Below are 18,696 nucleotides of genomic sequence, written 5' to 3' on the forward strand. Positions count from 1 at the left end.
TTTTTTGTATTTTATTTATTTATTTGGAATAGGCTCTTGCTATGTAGCTCAGATTCATAGTGATCCTCCTGTCACAGCCTCCCCAGTGCTGGGATTACAGGCGTACACCCACATGCCTGGCACGGGGCTGGCATGGCATGCGATACTAGGGATCAAACCTTGCCAGGCAGGTCCTTAGACTGCCACGCTATCTCCCCAATCCCCTGCTTGTTTTAATACTAGAAAAAAAGCTGTCAATTATTGCAAGTTTAATAACCAGGATTCAAATGCTTTTTTTTTTCCTGAAGCTAGTATTTTAAAGAAATTTCTATTTTGATAACTATTTTGGTAGTGGGCTGGGCAAATATCTCAGTGGCAAAAGGGCCAGGGGTTTGATCCCTGGGCCTGCCATGCTGGCCCCGCCCTTGGGGTGCCCTGACATGGCAATTGAGACTGGGCATGGTGTCACACGCCTGTAATCCCAGCTCTTGGGAGGCTGTCAACAGGCGGATTACTATGAGTCCAATCTAGTAGCGAGACACTGAACACCTTGTAGAACTTCCCCTAAAATACAGGAAAAAGAACCACATTTTTTGGTAGTGATACCAAGGATATATCAGTAAGAAATCTTTCATACTAGATTAGACATTACTTTAGCGTTTTCATTTGTCTTTCCAAAATGCAGATTCAAATCAGGCACAGGCCTGTAATCCTGCCTTCTTGGGAAGCTGAAACAGAATCACTAGTTCTAGCATAGCCAGGGCAACAGAACGAGAACTCATCTTAAAAGACACAATAACAAAAAGAGATTTGGATTGTTTTGGCATATTTTAGCTGTTGTTTGAAAGAGAATATTTTTTGTACTGGGACATTGTCACTGTTTTTCATTTATTTTATTTTTTTGGTGGAACCGGGGATTGAACTCAGACCCTTGCACTTGACAGGGAAGTGCTTATTCTACTGGGCCATCTCGCCAGCCCCGTTTTTCATTTATCTTTGCTTTGTTGTTATTCTTTTGCTTTCAGTTACTGAGGATTGCTAGAATCAGAAGGGTAGCATCTGGGTCCACAAAACAAGTTTGTGCTGTCTTCAACTGTAACTTCCATTTGTGGTTTTGTTTTTTTTGTTTTTGTTTTTGGCAGAACCGGGGATTGAACTCAGGCCCTTGCACGTGCCAAGCAAGCGCTTATTCTATTGAGCTATTTCCCCAGCCCCCTGTAACTTCCATTTGGATTGGCCATCCGCACTTCATGTTGTTTTTTAAGTAACACTTAGGATAGTAGGTATTGAAATTTTTTTCTTTCCCAACTTCTCCAAGTGAATGGAGGCAAAAGTACAAAGTTGGGGGCCAAAATCACATTCAGTTTAGAGATGGGGCTTTAGTTTTTTTAAAACTAGGTGTGGAAGACTTGAACTGCTCTTTAAGATTTCTTTCTGTAGGCTGGAACTACAGCTCCGTGGTAGAGCACTTGCTAGCATGCTGGCGACCTTGGGTTCGACACTCAGCTCCATGCAAAGACAGAGTTCGTCCAGGCCTAAGAAAAGCCTGGGGTTTCAAGCATCCTGCTCTGCCTGCCTATCGATGTCTTCCCCAAAGGCTCATGTGCTGGCTGGGTCTAAGGTGCGTGCTGCAGAGATCAAGGATGAGGTGCTGGTAGTAATTGGTGGTGCGGTGCGAGGGTCAAGGCTGCCCCCCAAGAGTGGGTACCTGGATAAGATGAAAGGGACAGAAGGGGGCCTGTGGTGCCGGCTGCTTGCTGCCTTCCGCCACACATGGAGTGCTTCTCCTCTGCCTTGGAGCCAGCCAGCTATGGAGTAAGACCTCCACAAACTGTGAGCCAAATTAGCCTTTCCCTCTTTAATTTTTGTTTTATTTTTTTATTTTTTAGGGAAGGGTCTACAGGGTGTTCAGGGTCTCACTACTAGGCGCTTTCATCCGCTGAGCTATTCGGCTAGCCCTTCCCCTTTCATTTTGGGTGTTGGGTATTTGTAACAGCAATGAGAAGATAGTCTCAGAACCTGCTTTTTACTCTCTAATCTAGTTTTTCAACCTAGCATTAGAATTTATATCTTCTAAAAGTATTTTGGGTATACTGTTGTGACTATTTTTTCTTACTGAAAATGCGGATACTTGGTCTGAACTTCTTAATTTTCAGTGTTTTCTACCTCCATATTTTTAGTTAAATTCATGTTTTGTACTGTTGCCCCCTTTTGAGTTTCTGTGTAGGCATAGAAAGCATAAACAAGGATACCAAAATGTTTTTAATAAAAGTATTAGAAGTAGTATGAATTTTTATCAGAGAAGGAGTTAAATGATACATCCATGCTTTGCATCAGGTAAAAAGAATGATGTAGACCCATGTTGTATGTGTATGTGGAGAGATTTTCAAGACATACTAAGTAAAAAAAGCAAATTACAAAAGGGTATTTTTATTATGATTTCATTTAAATTTAAATGTTAAAGCAAAATCATATTTCTCTATTATGTATATTCAGATGTATGGGAAGAAAGATATGTCAAAAAGATACATATTGTCAATTGAGTGGCATATGCCTATAATCCCAGCATTTTGGAAGTAAGGGCAGGAATATCTTGAGTTCAAGGCCAGCCTAGACTACATAGTAAGACCCTGTTTTCTTTTAATCCTGCCCCAAAAGAAAAGAGAGCTGGATGTGATGGCATACTCCTGTAATCTGAGCATTGGGAGACTGAGGCAGGAGGATTGTTGCAAATTCAAGGTCAGCCTGGGATACACAGTAAATTTAGACCCAGCCTGAACTACTTAGCAAGAACCTCTCTAAAAAAAAAACAGAAAAAAAACAACAGAATTATAGATGTCACACTGATATATTTGCTGGGGAAGGCAGTGAGATTCAAGAGGAAGCTATCAGATTGAATTTATTGTCTTACTTGTGAAACCTAAAAAAAAATTTTTTAACGTTCGATGGGTAATGTGCCCACGTCGTAGCAAGGTTTGAGGGCGGCACATCTCATGCGTAAGACATGAACACCCAATCGTCTCACTCATGATCCGAAGTATCACCTAAAAAAATTTTAAAAGGGAATATGTAACTCACCCTTTCATTTCCAGAGATCATACAGCTTGAAAGGCATTTTTAGAAAATCATGTTGTGTAGTTCTCAAAAATCTAAAGACTATGCAGTATGTTACGTGCTGCACTGAGGCTGTTGACGACGGTCAGGATGATGCCTAGGTTTTCTGATTCCCAAATTAGAGCTTTTTGATACTGCTTCAAGGCACAGCTAAAATACATATTTTTCCACAAAGCTTTTCCTTACGATACAAAATGACCTCACCTCTGAATTCATGAGGTTCACTGTTTGTGTCACCTGTATGAATTTTAACTCCTATGACTTTACAGTGTAGTTTTCCCCTTTGTAGATCTGCATTCTTTCAGAATACATACCTTCCACAAGGACATAGACCTTACATGTTTGTCCTTGTATCTTACAGCAGCTTGCAGCCTGAACTCCAGTAAGTACCTTGATTGACAAAAGCTAAGTGAATTGATAATGCACGTTTTGGTAGCAGGCTATGCGCCTTCTGTGAGATTAGCAGAAAAAACCTGGTAGTGTCAAGCCAAATAATTGGCCTCTGTGTGTGTGTGTGTGTGTGTGTGTGTGTGTGTGTGAGAGAGAGAGAGAGAGAGAGAGAGAGAGAGGGAGAGAGAGAGAGAGAAATCTGCCACTTCAAGATAGAAAGTATGTTAGAAAGGCACATAATGAGATACTTGCTTCCCTGCAGACATCTTCCCTTTCCAAAGAAAATAGTTTTGTTCTCCACTCTTGCTCCGGAGAGAACAGCTTGTCCCCATAGCATATTCTAGGCAATATGACCCACTTAGGAAGTATGTGACGATCGTGCCTCCCGATGGGACTCCTGCTGGAGTTGTACCACGGGAAAATGCCTCCCGAAGGGCAGGGTGGGTTTACAGATAAGGGTACACTGCTTTCTGGGGCTGCATTGGTGTGGTAAACCAAGAAACTTCATTTACGACTTGAGCTTTTACTATAAATAGCATAGAAGCTGTGACTGATTTTTTGTTACTAAACCATTTCCTAAAAATGTTACCGATTTGTGCGCGTGCCTTGCCCTTGAGGTGTCGTCACCCTGTTCTGTTTGAATAGCCCTAATATCTTACAACTAGCATCGCAGCTTGCTTTTGAGATACAGACTATTCTCTGGATTTTTATCTGTAGTTAGTCCTGCTTAGATTCTAATTTTTGGTATCTTTTATTCTCATAGCTGTTTGCTCTGACATCATGTAAAGTGTAGAGTTAAATAAATAGAGTTCTTCATGGAAGTTTCCATGATCAGCTGGAACAGTATTCTTTGGCAGGGTCCTAGCAAGACTTACGCTTTTTTGGAAAGCTAACGTTTCTCCTAGTTTAGAATTAATAGTGTTAGGAAAGCATCAGCTGATGCTGTGAATTTCCATCAATGATGCCAGCGTAAGACTACAGTGAAACGCAACGTGGTTCTGTGAGGTGAGTGTGCGGAGCCGTGCTGGGTAATGCAGCTGAAAAGTGCACACAGTGTGTATCCTGGACACGTGCACGTGCTCCTCTTTGTACCACTTGAAAGCTCTGAAGTAATTAAAGATAACAGTGCATTAAATAGAAAAAGATCTGCAACTATTTTACTTTCAAATATGGTATATTTTTTAAAAAATTTACTTATTGTGTGTGTGTGTGTGTGTGTGTGTGTGTGGCCAGCTCAGCCCACCAGGGGGCGGGGCTGGCTGGCATGTGGTGCTGGGGGACTGAACCGCGGTCCCTGTGCTTTGCCAAGCTTGTTCCAAGTAGGTGCTTTAGACCACTGAGCCATCTCACCAGCCCCTCAAATATGGTATATTGAAACTTGATCTTGCTCTATTGAGCGTGTTATTAGAAATTTTAAAAATATGTGTAGCAAATTCTGATCTGCTATGACTAGAAAAAGATATTAGTCCCCAGGTTGAGGTCATTTTAAATTTTCACTTAAACATTTTTTTTATGTTGATTTCTCATGATGAATAGGTATTCACCTATAATTTTGTAAATTTTAACCGGCCTTAGAATTTGTTACAATAAAATGTTTAAATTTTTAATTAAAAAATTATGGCCAATAGTGCTTAGTTTAATAATGCTTGCATGGAATAGGATAAAAGGTGTTTTAAACATTAGCTTGAGGGCAGTGTTGGTTAGTGCTTTAATTGTAAAATCTTTTTCAATTGATGGTCTTCTATTGGAGAAGCTTTTTAGGAAATGTATAAAGAACTATATTGTGCTTCTATCTAGAATTTTTTTGGAGATTGAAAATAGTAGAAGTTTTTTTTTTTTTTTTTTTTTTTTTTAAGGGGAGGTTTATTTGTTTTGTTTTTTTGGTGCCAAGGACTGAGCCCAGGTCAGCTTCCAGCTTGCTAGGCAAGCATTCTACTGCTGAGCCAAATCCCCAGGCCCTTCAGATTGAAAATGAAAGGATATAGAAAAATAATTAAGATGTACCAACTCCCTACAGTTAATATAATTTTATATTGCAAACATATACTAATAAAAGTGGGGGAAAAAAAGAAAATTGGAAAGCTGGATTACAATCATGATTTCAATTTGATACCTTCACGTTACGCAGTGAACCCGTTTCTTGTCAAGTAAAGGTTAGTCGGAGGCTTCTCAGCAGTTTGTTTTTTTTTTTTTTTAAGAGAATTGGTCTTACTTATTTATATATTGGTGGTACCAGGGATAAAATTCAGGACCTTGTGCTTGCTAGGCAAGCAGTTATTCCACAGAGCTATCTCCCTGGCCCCTATCAACATTTTTTGTAGAGCTTTGAGTACTTTGGTGTGTCTCCTATTACCCACAGTGGTTAAGAATAAAGAGTAGTTAGATTATTCATCTTGTAACAGCATTTTTACTACTCCCGATAAAACGCAATTTGGCCTCTCTCCCCTCCCTCCCCCTTAGCCCTTTTAGGAAGCTAAAAACAAAAGTACGGGAAATATTAAATTTCCTTGAACAATTGAAAATTTAGGGTTGAACTGCCTTTGAACATACAATCTAGGATGGCTAATCATGGGTAATTGTCAGGTTTTCGTGCTGGTAGCTCATAACAGTCACATGTGCCGTTAGCCCCAAGACTGTGTTCTGACTTCAAATCTTTGGTGGAAATGAACGTTCGGTGCAGCATTCCTGGCACTGACAGAAGACTCCTAAATGTAGTACCACGTCCGCAGAGAAGCACTTAGCAGGCACTGACTGTGCTAGGTACTAGGGACGGGACGAAGAGCTCCTGGGTCTTGCTCTTGAGGATTAATAGTGTAGGTAGAAGACAGTAAGACAAAACCTGTTTTTAAAAAGTATATAATTGAGTATATAATTGATACATTGTGTGTATCCCAGGTGGGCGCTGAGGTCAACTCATAGCAGATGTTATTGTCATGTCCTGAACCTAAAATGAACAGCTTATTAACCCTGGGATATGTGTGCTTCCCTCTAGGTGTTTGCCAAAATTGCTTTTACTGTGCTGTCAGTATGTTTGTTTAGAAGGGCTTTCGGGAGAAATGCTGTATCTGAGTCTCTTTTGCTCTGTCTTATTCTAGTTTGCCACTTATTTTGGGTGAAAGTGAACTCGTGGCTGTTCAGCATAGCTGAACTAGATGTGGACGTGAGACTACATTTACATAATGTGATGCAGCCTTTTAAATTTATACATGCTCGTGTTCCCAGCTTCATTCCTGGAAGCATTACTGAGACCAAAACCAGAGAAGGAGCCAACCAAAAAAGAGGCTAATCTCCCTAATAACTTAGACAGAAAAATCCTCAGTAAGATACTGACAAACAGAATGGCAGCAAGTCATCAAGAAGATTATACACCACGACTGTGTAGGATTTTACCCCATGGATGCTGGAAGGTTCAACATATATAAATCAGTAAATGTAGTATACCATATTAATGACCAAGGACAAAAACTACCTGATCATCTCAATAGATGCAGAGAAAGCATTTGACAAAGTCCAACACTCATTCATAATAAAAACCCTACAGAAAATTAGAATATATGGTCTTTATCTCAATTTGACGAAGCCATCTATGAAAAGCTAACCACTAACATCATACTAAATGGACAAAAACTGAAAGCTTTCACTCTAAAATCAGGAAAAGACCAAGAGACTCTCACCACTCCTATTCAATATAGTTCTGGAAACATTAGCTAGAACAATTAGACAAGAGAAAAAAAAAGAATAAAGATAAGAAAGGGAGAAGTTAAATTATTATTTGCAGATAACCTGATGCTTTACAGAGAAGACCGCAAAAACTCCACCAGAAGACTTCACGATTTAATAACCAAATTCAGTTGCAGAGCATAATCAATTAGTAGCCTTCTTTTTTTCTTTTTCTCTTTTTTTCCCTCCTTTTTTAATTAATTAATTTATTTATTTTGTGTATGTGTGGTCAGCTCAGCCCACCAGGGGGCGGGGCTGGCTGGCATATGGCGCTGGGGGACCGAACCGCGGTCCCTGTGCTTTGCTTAGCTTAGCTTGTTCCAAGTAGGTGCTTTAGACCACTGAGCCATCCCACCAGCCCAATTAGTAGCCTTCTTGTTCACAAATGATTCACTGAAAGAGAAATTAGAGAAACAACATTTTTCACAGTAGCATCCAAGAAAGAAAGACGGACAGACAGACCCAGGAATCAATCTAATAAAGGAAATTAAAGACCTCTACATTGAAAAGTACAGTACTCCGAAGAAGATTGACGAGGACAGCCGAAAATGGGAAGACAGCCCTTATTCTTTGGTAGACAAGACCCCATACAGTGAAAATGGCCATACTTCCAAAACTGTTGCACAGATTTAATACAATTCTGATCAGAATTCTAATAGCGTATCTCACAGAATTGTAGAAAACACTCCTAAAGTCATTTGGAACCAGAAGAGATCTAGAATAGCAAAAACAACTCAGGGCAACAAAGGCAAGGCAGGGGGCATCACAATCCCTGACTTGAAACTATATTATAAAGCTGTTGTGATTGATGTGTGTGTGTATGCGTCTATCTCTATTTCTATATCTCTGTATCTATATCTGTGTCTACATATTAGCATGGTACTGGCAAAAAAATAGACCAGAGGATCAGTAGTACAGAGCAGAAGACACAGAAAGCACTCCAGTCATACTCAGCTACCTTATCTTTGACAAAGAAGCCAAATACATTCCCTGGAAAAAGGATAGCCTGTTTAATAAATGGTACTGGAAAAGTTGGCTTTCCATTTGCTGAAGATTAAATCAAGAATCTCACCATGAATTAAACTGCAATCGAAAGGGATCAAAGATGTAAATATTAAAAGAATATCTGTTGGGTGATAGAATAGGTAGAACTCTTGAAGACGGTGTATACTAGATATATATGGACAGACTTTGTTAGTGGCAAGGCTTTCAATCGAAGCAGAGTATTTATTAGAGGCCAAGTCTGGGAGGTTAAATGTTAACACGTGGATTTCTGAGTGCACTGGGAGTTGGCCGCCCTAGCTCCTGGGCTCTCAAGGGTTGACCCCTGCGTGATCTCAGAAGTGACTTGGCACTGCATGGAGGTGCTCACTGGAATACAGCTCACACCTTCATTAGTGACCCAAGCAGAAGGGACGTCCAGGGGAGTCGAGGATAAGAAATGGGCTCTCAGTATCCCATTTATCCAGAGCTCTCTGCAGCACACTGATGTCTCAATTGGCGCTTTCCACTATTTTGTAAGACCCTTGGGCCTCACCAAAAATGCCACCATAAGGAGACACTGCTTTATATAGAAAACAGCCCATTAGAAATAAAACTGTATTTTAGCTGTCACTAAAGATACACTAAAAGAGCATTTATAAGTTTATTTTTAATTAAGTCTACTGGTACATTTTGGGTACACACAATGATCACATTCATCATAGGAATTTGTATACATACCTTGTATACATTACATACGGTAAAAACGTAAGAACTGCGAGGGAACACTTTTCATTGTGGTAAATGTGCCGGAGAGATGAACTACACGTGCAGAGGTGATTGGCAGCACATAGCACCGTAGGTGGGTGCTGGCAAACTTGAACCTGTGTGGCGGCGGCCGGGGGCGGTGACGGGACCATACAGTGCGTACTGTAGCTAATTTTATGTGTTCGGGTGTAATACTGCATCTTTTTCTTTCCATTTCCCCTGGTAATGGTGTTACGCATGATCTGTAAATATGTGCATAGATTTTGATAAATTTTAATTTTTATAATTTATATATTTATGATAGTGATATTATCTACATATATTTATGCATTCATGACATAGCTAACCTTTTTTAAAAATTTATTTTTGTGGTGCTAGGTGTCAAATCAAGGACCTTGCACCTACTACGAAAGCATGCAACCACTGAGCTAGTCCCCAGCCTTAAATTTATTTAACTGGTACATAAAAACATAGAAGTTGTGAATGTTAATGGGCTAATGCCTCTTTTCAGTTTTGTTGATATTTCTAGGTTACATTATTCTTCTGGAATTTCTTTAAAATGTCACACGTGTGCATAACAGTTGGAACCCGTGTTAATCTAGGGTCAGATACATTTCCTCTTGTATATTACTGTATATTCTTTTAATATTTACACTTGAGTACTTCTCAATATATCCTCAAAATAGTGACAGGTGTCAACATGGAAAATTTTGTGTCTTTTATACTTTCTGCCTGCTTGAGTACATGAACCCTAAATTATTTTTTAAAAATTTCAATGCAGGGCCAGCCAAATAGCTCAGCAGATGAAAGCACCTGCAAACAGGCACGGGGGCCAAGGGTTTGATCCCCGGGCCTACCATGCCAGCCCCGCCCCCAGGGCACCCTGAGAGGGTGATTGAGACTAGGCGTGGTGGTGCATGCTGTAATCCCAACACTGGGGAGGCTGTAAACAGGAGAATCACTACAAGTCCTAAATAGTAGTGAGACCCTGAACACCCTGTAGACCCTTCCCTAAAACACAGGGAAAAAAAATTTTCAACACAAAACCTCTTTTAAGCTGCCTAAAGACTGAGATTTTTAGGCCATTAAAAAATCTCTTTTTCATGGAATGCTTTACTACTCAATACTTCATCCTCAAGTAATTAGAGCAAAGCTGGCCTATTAAAATAATCTAAAATTAAAGATAGACTGTCTAATCTAAAAGAGCATAACTGAATTAGAATAAGGGAGAAATCTGAAAATGGAGCAAGAATACATTCATATTTCTTCAATAAAATCATGACTAAAATTAGGGGGTACACCCACTTTTAAACTTGGAGACATTTTCTGATTAAAATAAGTCATCATAAATATGTGGCAACTCTGTAAGGATTTAGTGCCCAAAGTAAAGGTTAAAAAAAAAAAAAAACAAATTTAGCTCACTTCTTTGATCATATTGTTAATTTTAAGAAGATACGCAGCACACAGTGCTGCTGTCGTGGAGGGCGCTGTCCCGCTTCCCCGAGCCATGCCGTAGTGCCACTAGCACTGAGCCCTGTGGCATTGGGGTCACTGGTGTGGCCAATTGTGGCATTTTTCTCTAGCGTTATAATTTCTATGGTTTTTGTTGTCCTCATTCACTTATTCCTGCCTGATTCAAAATTATTCCTTTACAGAACAGTTTGTATTTTGCAGAATTGAAAAAAAAAGCTAGTCTTTTCTAAATGTGGTTCTTTTTCAATTAGAAATTCCATCTTTGCAATTACAGTATTCGTAAGTGAAACTCGGTTTAGATAGAGCTAAACAACAAGACTGCTATTTTTGTGATGGAGAAGGCTTTTCCTAAAGAGTTTAGTGATACTGGGTTCTTACAGCTCCCTTGAAAGTAGTCGTGATTTACTGCTGCACATCTTGAGTCCTGAGCAGGGAGCATGGTTTTGCTGACTTGGAATGTATAAGAAATTTTGGTGATTTTAGGGGGAAAAACATTGAATCAGTGCTGGGTCTTATTTTCCTCCACTGCAAAGACATTTATATACCTTGTTTCTGTGATATGACATGTGCTGGGGATTCTAAAAGATGACTCAGAAGATAAAAAATAAATGAATGAATGATGTCTCAGGATTCTAACCCTGAAGTATGTGAAAGGAAGCATGCGGATCTGGCAAACACCCCACTCCCCACCCTGCTGGCATCGCATCTTTGTCCTTGCCGTGTGCTGGGGCAAGAGAGCCACGCAGGCTGCGTGAGCAAAGCCAAGGCTCCACCTGGCAGCGAGAACAGCAGGGAGTGTTCCCTTAGCCTGCTTCTGCTTTTTTCCCAAATGTGTGGTGGTGTATAAATTTTTTGGGGGCCAGGGAGATGGCTCAGTGGAATAAGCACCTGCCTGGCAAGTGCAAGGGCCTGAGTTCAATCCCCAGTTCCGCCAAAAAAAAAAAAAAAAAAAATTCTGGGTTACCCTCCTGAGCTATTGATAAAATCAAAGTGTAAAGTTGTTGTTTGTCAATTAGAAGTAAATTACAATGAAAAAAGTATAATGTTACTTACAAAGCAATTCTTGAGCAGAAAACTAATGTTAGTGAGCTGAGAATAGAATCATAAAAATAAATACTAGAGCTTGGAATCCTTTCTGATTTAATCCAGAGGGAAGTCAAACTAAGATTTAGACAAATGAGAATAACAGGTCACAAAGTATAATTTACCACTCCTTGCTTGGCCTAGTCTTGATAAAAGTTACCTTTTAGAACCGGGCGCGACGGGCACACCCTGCCATCCCTGGATTCTAGACGGCTGAGGCAGGCGGACCACAAATTCAAGCTCAGGGTGAGCAGTGCAGTAATCTAGGGACATCCTGTCTCAAAATAAAAGATAATAAAGGCTGGGAATAGTGAAGAGGCCCTGAGGTCACTTCTCGTACTGGAAAAGAAAAAAAAGTTTATCTTTTAGGAACATACTGTAATTTGTAATTGTTGTTAATCCGCTGGTCACTTCTCCCATTTCAGAAGGGTTTAAGGAGCAGTTCTTAAGTCATGTTCACAGTCTGCCTGCTTGCAGGTGCTCATTTGCTGGAGCCCTCACAGCGACCGCACTAGAAATGTTCTGCCCTACCACAGGAGGGCAGATGTGAGGTCGGTGCCAGGTGTTGGGTGCGCCGGGCAACTCCACAGGTCGTTACAAAACTGCTCTTCAGTTGGGCTCTTGGGACCAGAAGAAAAAATTCAAGTGATGCAGCATAATGAACAGTTAAAAAGCTGAGAACAGTGGAGTGATTTGGAAGTAAAGATACACCAGAACATCAGTTACGAGGGCTATGACATACTTTGAAGTCTGGGAATTTTATTTTTCCAGAGGTTTAAAAAGCTGGTGAAATATTTCAGGGTTATTAAATGGATGAAATACATTGGCTAACAATTGCAATTTGTTATCCTCTCCCTGACCCAAATTTTATCACTTTCCCACCAAAAAACTACATTTTGATTTTGGAAAAATTGGGCTAAAAGGGGACTTTATAAATAATTCCTTGCTGGCTTGCCTGGATTGGCAGATGTCCAGCAGTGGCAGGCCGTGTGCCATCTGCCAGTAAGCACAGTTACCACTTTTAATCATTTAGCTCTTCATTTAGGTTACTGGTATTAAGTGTATGCTGAACACTCGGTAAGCAAGCATTAACTCGTGGGCTAGAACGTTCCTCTTCCATTTGTAAGATGTGTCTTTCCTCCTACGTAATATATCCCCTTAAAATGAGCTATTATACTAATCTATCTGATTAGTGGGTCTATTTTCAGAGACCTTCGTTATTTTCACTTTGTTTCTAAGTGAACAATTGCATTGCAAATTATTATTTGTATGTGCTGTTTGTGCTAGGTGAGATCATCACTTCACTGGACAGCAGTAACAGTATTTCTGCATTTCTGCCATCTTGGAGAGTAACTTGATAGAATAAAATCATTCTGGGCTGTGGATAGCAAGAGTGCTGTGTGAGTCAGGCTTACACTTCTCTAGAAGAATTCACGTAATTCTCGTGTGCACTTGAATATATAAAACAAGGGCAGTGTCATTATCGCGGTGTCTCCCATCTGTGTTGCCAGCATGTAGGAAGTTTGTTTTGGTTTCAGAATGTGCTTTCCCCCACGGTGGCTGGCAGGGGACAGCACTGTTGACATCACTATGTCCAGTAGAACATTAACAAGTGGCTACTGTTGTATCGCAGATCGCCTTCCCAGTGGCCAGGAGAGACTGCTTTTTCTTTTGGACAGCAGTGCTCTTAGCCTCTTGGTACCACTACCTCGGCAGTGGGGGCTGCCAGGATAGGGATGAACACCAACAAAAGGCAAATCGCAGAAAGCTGTTAATAAGCCAAAAATCTTTAATGTTTCCAAATGAGCATGAAAGATAAATAACTGAATGTGTCCTCTCCCACCCACAGTGAAGTTTTGACAGTAGTTGAGGCTCAGAGCCCGACCCTGTCCCAGAGTAGCCCCCTTCCCGCCACCCGAATACCTGGAGAGTTGCCAAAGGAAAATAAGCTACTTGTATTTAGAACAAATTGCCACTGTTTTCTCCGGTGATGTAGCCCTATTTCCCAGACTTTGAAACTTGGAATACAGAAAGTTCTTGTGTGACCAAAGAAGAAATAAGTTAAATGAACAATCAAATTAGTCTTTGTGTTTTTTAAAAACGAAATCCTTATAAGCAGATAAGGCAGGGGTGTATGTATGGAAACGAAACCTAGCAGGGAGTGGATAATCATGTGGGCAGTTTCTGTTAAGTCTCTCTACAGGGTCCATATAGAAACTCCAGTGAAGAACATGGGCTTCTGGAACAAGATTTTATTTTATTTTTTCAAAAGAAGCTGTCAAAATTGAAGCCTTTCTTAAAGAAGAATACAGGATAATTTTTTTAAAGAAAATAGTAATTTGCTTGTGTGTTCTCTGTGTGTGGCCTTCCACCGACCAGCAGGCCCAGGGTGTGGCAGACCCATGCACACACGAGGTGCATCTGATTACACTGTTCAGAGGTTTCGCGCCAGAGTTTTACCTCAACTTTGGTTAGAGTTCTAGAAATGCTCCACTGGGTGCTCGTCATTCTGTTTAGCATTGGAAACATGGAAATCAAAAAAGTATGCTTTCAGCGAGACCTCCAACTTTCGTCCTGTGCCGCTCTGAGGGGTAGTAGTAGGCTTGGAGGGTAGCGATGTCAGAGAAAAAGCAGCCGGTAGATTTGGGTCTCCTAGAGGAGGACGACGAGTTCGAGGAGTTCCCTGCCGAAGACTGGACTGGTATGGATGAAGATGAAGATGCCCATGTCTGGGAAGATAACTGGGATGACGACAATGTCGAGGACGACTTCTCCAACCAGCTGCAAGCCCAGGATGTCCGGAAGGAAGAGGAAAAGCAGTGGTGATGTGGAGGGGACAGCTAGGAAGTACAAAGCAATATCCATGGAAACAAAAATGCAAATACAGTAGCAGAACTAGAGAAACATGGTTATAAGATGGAGACGTCATAACATCCAGAAGAAGAGTTGACATACCCTCAATATGAACTGTATACTAAATTCTAGGACAAGGAACCCAGGATAGAATGCTTATAGAAATATATTTATTTCATTATTTGTTTGGATTTTTTTGTAAGAAAAAAATAAATGTGGTTTAATCCTGGAAAAAAAAAAAAGTATGCTTTCAGTCTCAAAGTACAGCGCAAATAATATGAAAATCAAGGTTATCTGGAGTATGACAGAAGATCTTAAAGATGAAATTAGTATAGACTGAGGAATGCGTTAAATACCAACCAGCTAGACATGGAGAGAAGGGCCTTGCAAGTAACTGGCAAATGTGGAAACAGTTTGGTTGTAGAAGAGCTCTGCAAGGGTATGTGTGGTGGGAAACGAGGCTGAAAGGCGGAAGCAGAGGGCACAAGTACAGCGATCAGATGCAGGCGAGTCAGTCTTGGAAGCTTGGGCAGCGCCTGGCAGCCCGGTCACATAGCACGACTCGCAGTTTGATGGCAGCCATCGTGCATCCTGATCAGCTCTTCATCTCGGAATTGTAAAATCTAAGTAACACTTCAGCCCACATAGACTCTTTGTAGTGTGGGGAAAATACACTATGATTTTATAATTACGGGTCGAGTACTCACACTGAGCCCTTTTCTCCCCTCGCCCAGGCCTTTGTGCTGCTTCCTGTTTCTTCTTCTCTAAGTCTTTGGGAGACGCAGGCTAAGCCACTCGTCAGAAATCCAGAGGTCTAACAGCGTGCTAATTTGCTTCAGGACTTTAACATAGACTTTTGGAGGTCCTGAACTATGTATGAAATAATGTTAAGTTTATTTGAAGTCTTCTAATTTTGAAAATGCATCTATGTTTGTTTTCATATATATTTTTTAATCCATTTGGTACAGGGTCTGTCTATGTGGCTCAGACTCATAGTGATCCTCCTGTCACAGCCTCCCCATATCCGGTCTCTGTGGCTGGCTCAGAGGGGCAGGGCTGGCAGCATGTGGTGCCGGGGGCCAAACCCCGGTCCCTGCGCTTGCCTAAGCAAGCACTTAGTCTGCTGAGCTATCTCACTGGTCCAGCAATGTTTTTCTTCCAAATATTTGGGAAATACTAGCTTCTGGAGGACACCATATTTAAACCCTTAGACCTTCACACTCTCTGGCTCAGTGTAGAATGCCCCTAGAGGTATACAGAGCCTACCCTTGGAACTGCTTAGATTTTAGTGGGACAGGGTGGTTTTAGAGTTTCCCAGAGTGAATAATACAGATCTCAACTTACTTTTCTTCTTTATATGTAGACAAGCCTTTTCATGCTGAAGGTGATGATGTGAGAGTAAAATAATTTAAATTATTAGAATACTATACAAGCCAAATGTGGTAGCACATGCCTGTAATCTCAGCACTTAAGAGGCTGAGGCAGGAAGATCGCTATGAGTTTGAAGCCACCCTGGGCTACACAGTGGGTTCAAGGCAGCCTGAACTGCATAAGGAAAACTTGTCTCAAAAAGACCACCCCCCCAAAAAAAAAGATACAAAGTCCCAGACTTACTCTAGGGAACATTCATAAGTCAGATTTATTTGTAAATCTAGCAAAATGAGTCTTATTTTGCCTTTGGCACAGATATAAAATGTAAAACTTAAAAAAAAAAAAAACACTACACATAACACTGTGAATAAGCTATTTTTACTTTTACAGCCCTTGTCTTAAGAATTGGCCAGGGTCTGGTAAGATGGCTCAGTGGTCTAAAGCACCTACTTAGAACAAGCTTAGCAAAGCACAGGGACCGCGGTTCAATCCCCCCAGCACCACATGCCAGCCAGCCCCGCCCCCTGGTGGGCTGAGCTGGCCACACACACACACACACAAATAAAAAAAAAAAAAAAAAAAAAAAAAAAAAAATTGGCCAATAGGGGTGCCGGGGAGATAGCTCAGTAGAATAAGCGCTTGCCTGGCAAGCTCAAGGGCCTGAGTTCAATCCCTGGTTCCACCAAAAAAATGAATTGGCCAGTAGTTGAATGATTCATTATAAGAATGAGCAACCTCTACCATCTTTTTGCCCAGGTGCCGACTCTCAGTCAGTGTCACCTTTGTTTCCATGGTAGCAGTCTCCTCCGCACCAGCACTGCGCTTGCTTCCAGGTGCCCTGGGCTCTGGTCGGGCTCTGGTCAGGCTCTGGTCAGGCTCTGGTCGAGCTCTGGGCTGCTGCTGTCCACGCGTACGTAGTACAGCCCAAGGAGCACACAGCAAGTGTGAGCACGCAGCTGTGCCAGTGCACAGCAGACTAAGTTGATGCTGCCGATTTGCTCACATTCCTGAACGTCTGTATTGAGAAGTCTGCCCGAGTCTGGGAACGTTGGCGGCTCCAGTGTGCCTGCTTACAGAACTTACTGTAGAGGGAATACTGTGTTGTTACAACTTTGTTACCACTTGTTGATATTCTAATTAAGAGGATTATTAAGTGAAGGCAGCTTTTTTCAAAAGGGAGGAGAGGGTCCCAATTATGCTCTTGTTTTTATTTTTGTCAAGTCCCGTGACCACCAGTCATGTCTGAGGCTGGTAAGTGCCACTTGCCCACTTACTACCTGGGTTTGTAGGCTTATTTCTTGTGAGACAGATAATTTGTAAATTGTCAAATAGCATTTGATGGGAATAGCTTGTCTAGCTTCTTTATTTCTGCAGCAATATCTTGAACAGCAGAATCCAGTAGGTTTTAGTAAATAAAATACTTGAGCAGGGATGCTTGATTTATCTGGCTCCAGTTTTCATGTCACCTTTTTCCAGAAAAATTGATAGATTTTGTGTATCTTTAAATTATCTAAGCATACTAAACTTTAAGAACCTTTAGTGTTCACAAAGTCTAGGATGAACAGCCAGCTGCTGTCGTGTGCTGCGGCGCAGCCCTGCAGCTTAAAGAACCGTGCTGCGGGAGGACTGGGCCTGCCATGAGCAGGGAGGGAAATCCAGGCACTGTCCCGACTACTCAGCTTGTGTTTCATGTGACTTGGGGAGCGTCAAAGTCTTGGCAGAGTCTTGATGTCTGTAGGAGGAATGAGACAAGCACGTTGTGGTGGAGTGTGTCTGCAAGGGCATCGGCAGGAGACGGTTGGCAGGCTGGCCAGGAGTTAGGTTTCTTATTATTGGGTAGAGGAGAATAAGTTTTTGAAAGACAACCTGAAAAACATCAGGATTGAAAAACATTGTCTGATACTTGGCTTTTTTTTTTTCTCTTAGAGATTCCTCTTCTCCTCCCATAACAGTGTGCTGCTTTTAGTTAATACACCTGTGCTTTAAAGTCTCATAGCTGTTAGGAGGGGCCAATTACAGCAAAATAATTTCCCTTCATATTCTGTGGTATGTTAGTTTGGCAGTAAAGTTTACAGAGTTCAAAATCAAAAGCAACATTGGTTCCTTCAGAGAAAAATGATCCCAGTCTATCAAAATAAAAGCCAAACAGACTCTTAACTATTCTTTTTCCTATAAAGGGCTTGCCTTTTTGAAGGTGAGGGCAGTTCTGATAGGTTTCTCTTTCTAACAGGGCTGGTAGATGGGAATTGCCTTTTTCCCCTGAGTAAAATCCATTTTCCAGTCTCATTTTAGAACAGGCTTCAAAGTATCTTTGGAAATAAAAGAGCACTGGTCTTCAGCCCTCTCTCAGCTCCTGCGCAGCTCACTTCCGGTGCAGTGGCCCCACCTAACTTTGCTTTACTATCACTTATGTTAACTTAGGAAGAACTCTAGCTTTAGTTTTTATTGAATATACATGTGGTTACAAGTGTATAAGTTAAGTGAATGCCAGCCAGGAGCTTAAAAATTTTTGAAAATCATTTTCCATGAAGTCTAGTTGTATAAAGTTTACCAAGTCAGCTATAAGACCATACTTTTTTTTTTTTTTTTTTTGAGTCTATAGGGTGTTCAGGGTCTCACTACTAGATGGGACTCAGAGTGATTTACCTGTTTCCAGCTTCCCATGAGCTGGCACGCACCACCACGCCCAGTCTCCATAACACCATACTTTAATCCTTTTCTCTATGGCAGTTCCTCCTGTTTCCTGGAGACTTGAAAAACATTACTGAATACTACTTGTATTTTTTTTTTCCTTCAGTGAGTAAGGATTTCAAATCAAGCCCTTTTCTTCTGTGTCTGGCATCTTCTTTCCTCCCGCCATCTTATGGCCCCATATGAGAGGCTCCTGAGCCACCAGTCACATGAGAAGGAAGGCAAGAGCAGAGCAGATGGCACCGAAAGATAGTGATAGCCTTCCAGGGTGTT

At 41.2% G+C, this 18,696-nt stretch overlaps 1 protein-coding gene and 1 non-coding gene across 5 annotated transcripts in view; one reads left to right on the top strand and one right to left on the bottom strand.

The window, feature by feature from the left end:
* Mxi1 (MAX interactor 1, dimerization protein) overlaps nt 1-18,696 on the top strand; it is a 76,188-nt gene that overhangs the window by 49,254 nt on the left and 8,238 nt on the right. The gene's annotated exons all lie outside the window — the stretch shown is intronic.
* LOC111816862 lies at nt 2,919-3,020 on the bottom strand. Its single transcript, XR_002821184.1, has one exon. It is a non-coding gene; the product is annotated as a small nucleolar RNA U13 (small nucleolar RNA).

This window comes from Octodon degus, unplaced genomic scaffold (assembly GCF_000260255.1).
Source record: "Octodon degus isolate 3935 unplaced genomic scaffold, OctDeg1.0 scaffold00042, whole genome shotgun sequence".
In the NCBI taxonomy this organism is placed as follows: domain Eukaryota; kingdom Metazoa; phylum Chordata; class Mammalia; order Rodentia; family Octodontidae; genus Octodon; species Octodon degus.